This window comes from Hemitrygon akajei, unplaced genomic scaffold (genome assembly GCF_048418815.1).
Source record: "Hemitrygon akajei unplaced genomic scaffold, sHemAka1.3 Scf000051, whole genome shotgun sequence".
In the NCBI taxonomy this organism is placed as follows: Eukaryota; Metazoa; Chordata; class Chondrichthyes; order Myliobatiformes; family Dasyatidae; genus Hemitrygon; species Hemitrygon akajei.
The window spans coordinates 541,762-546,236 of record NW_027331937.1 but is presented as its reverse complement, the minus strand read 5'-3'; positions in this window follow the sequence as shown (position 1 = coordinate 546,236).

Here is a 4,475-nt window from a genome sequence, read left to right as displayed (position 1 = left end):
TCTTTGCTTCCTGTCTGCAACCAATTCTCTATTCACATCAATACCATACATCCAATAACGTCTGATTTAAGTTTGCACACTAATCTCCTGTGTGGGACCTTGTCAAAAGCCTTTTGAAAATCGAAATATACTACATCTACTGGCTCTCCCCTATCCACTCTACTAGTTACATCTTCAAAAAATTTTATAAGATTCGTCAGACATGATTTTCCTTTCACAAATGCATACTGACTTTGTCCGATGATTTCACCTCTTTCCAAATGTGCTGTTATCCCATCTTTGATTATCGACTCTAGCGTTTTCCCCACCACCGATGTCAGACTGACTGGTCTATAATTCCTCGTTTTCTCTCTCCCTCCTTTTTTAAAATGTGGGGTTATATCTGGCACCCTCCAATCCTCATGATCTAAACCAGAATCTAAGGAGTTTTGAAAAAATATCACTAATGCATCCACTATTTCTTTGGCTACTTCCTTAAGCACTCTGGGAAGCAGACCATCTGGCCCTGGGGATTTATCTTCCTTTAATCCCTTCAATTTACCCAACACCACTTCACTACTAACATGTATTTCTCTCAGTTCCTCAATCTCACTAGACCCTCGGTCCCTTACTTTTTCCGGAAGATTATTTATGTCCTCCTTAATGAAGACAGAACCAATGCAGTTATTTAATTGGTATGCCGTGTCTTTGTTCCCTATGATCAATTAACCTGTTTATGACTGTAAAGGACCTACATTTGTCCTGACCAACCTTTTTCTTTTCACGTATCTATGAAAGCTTTTACAGTCAGCTTTTATGTTCCCTGCCAGCTTTCTCTCATAATCTTTTTTACCATTTCATAATTAAGCCCTTTGTCCTCCTCTGCTGGTCTCTGAATTTATCCCAGTCCTCAGGTGTGACGCTTTTTTTTGCTAATTTATTTGTTTCTTCTTTGGACTTGATACTCTCCCATATTTCCTTTGTCAGCCACGGGTTCACTACCTTCCCTGGTTTAATCTTTTGCCAAACTGTGATGAACAATTGTTGTAGTTTATCCATGCGATCTTTAAATGCTTGCCATTGCATATCCACCGTCAACCCTTTACGTATAATTTGCCTGTCTATCTTAGCTAATTCACGTCTCATACCTTCAAAGTTATCCTTCTTTATGTTCAGAACCTTTGTTTCTGAATTAACTATGTCACTCTCCAACTTAATGAAGAATTCCACCATATTATGGTCACTCCTACCCAAGGGGCCTCGCACGACAAGATTGCTAACTAACCCTTCCTCTTTGCGCAATACCCAATCTAGAATGGCCTGCTCTCTAGTTGGTTCCTCGACATGTTGGTTCAGAAAACCATCCCGCATACATTCCAAGAAATCCTCTTCTTCAGCACACTTACCAATTTGGTTCACCCAATCTATATGTAGATTGATGTCACCCATTATAGCATTATAAGGTACACGGAGCAAATAAAAACAAACAAACAAACAATCACATGATATAAACAGATTAAACATGATTATTGCATTGATAGTTCTTAGAAATTACAGTTGCACAGGTAGATTGACAATGATGTCGAGTTCGATATTTGAAAAAATAATGATTTTCCATAAGAGAGCGTAGAACCAGCGGCCAATCTGGACATCGGGTGATCTCGGAGGAGAGGACTTCACTCAGCACGGGTATAAAAAGCGACAGAGGAACCTTGCAGTGAAATAGAGCTTTAATAAGGGTCCAGGCGGTGTTTCCGTTTGATCAGCAGGAGGAAGGAAGGGTGAACTGCAGTAGCCATCGTCTGAATGGACAGTCAAGCAGGTGATCTTCAGGCTTCTGCTCGCCGAGGCGTCAGCTCAGGGAGGCTTCAGTCAAAGTAGGCAAAGAAAAGAAAAGCACTTGGCCAAGAACTTTTTTCCTTTCCCTTCTTTATATCCGATCAGATAAGATAAGAACGGAGGCAGGCAGGATAGTTGAATGCTCCCATTGCGGTATCAGGGAAGGCACAGAGAAGGTGAGAGCTGCGTTCAGCTCAGCTTCTGACAATCCGCGTTAAGGAGGTAAAGGCTGAACTGGACGAGCTCCAGATCATTCGGGAGGCTGAAGTAATGATAGACAAGACATACAGAGAGGGAGTTACACCCAGGGCACAAGGCAGAGGAGACAGTTTGACAGCCAGGAAGGAGAAATAGCTGAAGGAGCCAGGGAAGAGTTCCCATGAGACGATCTCCTTCAACGTTTTCGATTCCGTCGCGGAGTTTGGTGGGGGGAGGAGCGGGAGAATCACCTGACAGCGTTCAGTCACAGTGTTCGGGTCTCAGGCACTTAGATTGAATCTGTGACTCAGAAGGGAAGTGGGAGTTTAGCGGTGTCTGACCTTTGAGAATGGAGATGCTTCTCACTTGCTTGGCTTGATCTTCATCCTTGCACATGTGATGTTTTGAGGAAGCTTTTCCAGGGGACAGTTTCGTCAGTATTGTTATATCGTCATTATAGGTTCATATCGGTGGTAACCCTTTAACAAACTGTAGTCGTTTTCCTCCTGTATCCCATTTTGTTGCTCTGATAATGAGCTCGAGTACTTCAGTGAAGGTTAGTGGGGAGATGGTGCACCCCGCCATGCTGCCTACTTCCACTGGTTGCCAAGCTGTGGTGAATTCTGGTGTTGTGAGACAAACCTGCAATTCCCAGAAGCAGTGTTTTACCAGATTTGCTATTATTGCAGGCATCTGAAAGAATTCAAAAGCAGTCCACAGTAGGGAATGAGGATCTGCTCCACATGCGTTGGCCCGGTTGAGGAACAAGACATGTCAGATCCTTTCCTTCTTTATTAGCCATCTGGATTTGATGCCAGATGACGCTGGTATGTTCAAGGTGTCCCGAGAAGCCTGCTATGCCAGCCTTTTGGATTGACGTATCAATGAAATTTGTTTGTTTCAGATACTTTGTAATCCTTGCGCCAAAATGCTGAAAAAGATCTCGCCTTCTACGTTCAGAATGTTTATTAGCGCAACTGTTGTATGGTGGACGAATACTTTTCTTTTCGGATCAGAATTCCACCCGCTCTTCCCCAGGCTTTGGGGATCGCTTGCTAATCCCACGCAGCCCTCATGTTTCTCCAGAGAAACTTCAGAACATCCGGGGCTTATTAGTAGACGCAATATGGAACACCGTTAGGGACTGGCGCTGATACCGACCTTGCCATCTTCACTGCCTCATCCACCTCACTCAGCTTGGGAGGGCTGCTGGTAAATTGATGTGAGGGTGAGGTTGATGGAATGTCAGCTGGGACAAGTATCGGTTCATCTTTCAGCTCACCATTGAGGATGGTTCTGGGATGTCTTACAACCTCTTATAAAACAAACCTAGATTGTGCACGATACTGTTACATAGAATATAACCACGTGGTGAAATAGATTGAAATCAGTCCGCATGACCTTTTGTTTAAAGCGGAGACAGCAAGGTTGTCAATGGCAAAGGTTTTCAAATGTTCCGGGGAGAAAGCAAGACACTGGGGTTAAGAAGGACAATACATCAGTCATGATATCAAGAAAAACTTCCAGTGAGCGCCCTTCCCGAAGGCGTCTTGTTAAGGAGAGAGCTCAGACGAGACTGATCTTCTTACTCTGACCGTTTGAACGACTGTGGATGCTGTCTTTCGTCGATTCTATCGTGGTTATTTTTCTATTACGGATTTATTTAGTTTCCTAGCAAGAGAATGCATCTCGTGGTATATAGAAACGTATATATACTGATACCGCCACACGGTTTCTTTGGCTGCCTAAGTCCAGGCAAAGTACTCTCCGGTCCCCCCAAAGCTACTGAGATTGAGATGGCTCGATTCCAAACCAAATCCCGGATGGTTTTACTGCTGTGTAATTTGCAACCCTGTTAAATAAATAGCGCAATGAAATAACAGACAGCATATGATTAAAGAGATTATATTTATGAATCATAACTTTGAGATGGAATCCTAGGTGTATGTGATGGAATCTGTGCCTTCTAGAACCGTGTCTAAACCGAGAGAGAGAGAGAGAGAGAGAGAGAGAGAGAGAGAGAGAGAGAGAGAGAGAGAGAGAGAGAGAGAGAGAGAGAGAGAGAGAGAGAGAGAGAGAGAGAGAGAGAGAAGGAGGGAGAGAGCGGGGGGGAGTGAGAGGTGAAGTTATGTGATGTAAAATTATGTTCTGGTTTCACTGCAACATGTTTTAAATATGCAAGTACACAGAGACAGACACAGTTAGAGGCAAGATGGATTCGCTCAATGAAAGTCTGTCCATGGTTTAAACTTTCAGTAGCCCAAACGGGGTGAGTTGAGATCGATCCTCTGTATTGATAAATGACTCCCACAAGTTTTCTGCAACTTGATCAAGTTTGCAGGAAAGGAAGAGAGGAGAGATGGATTTGAAACTGAAGAAACCTAGTGACAAGGAGATCACTGTTTGGACACACTCTGTAAGTAGCCCGTGAGGGTGAGTTTGTTTCCATTCGGCTACGA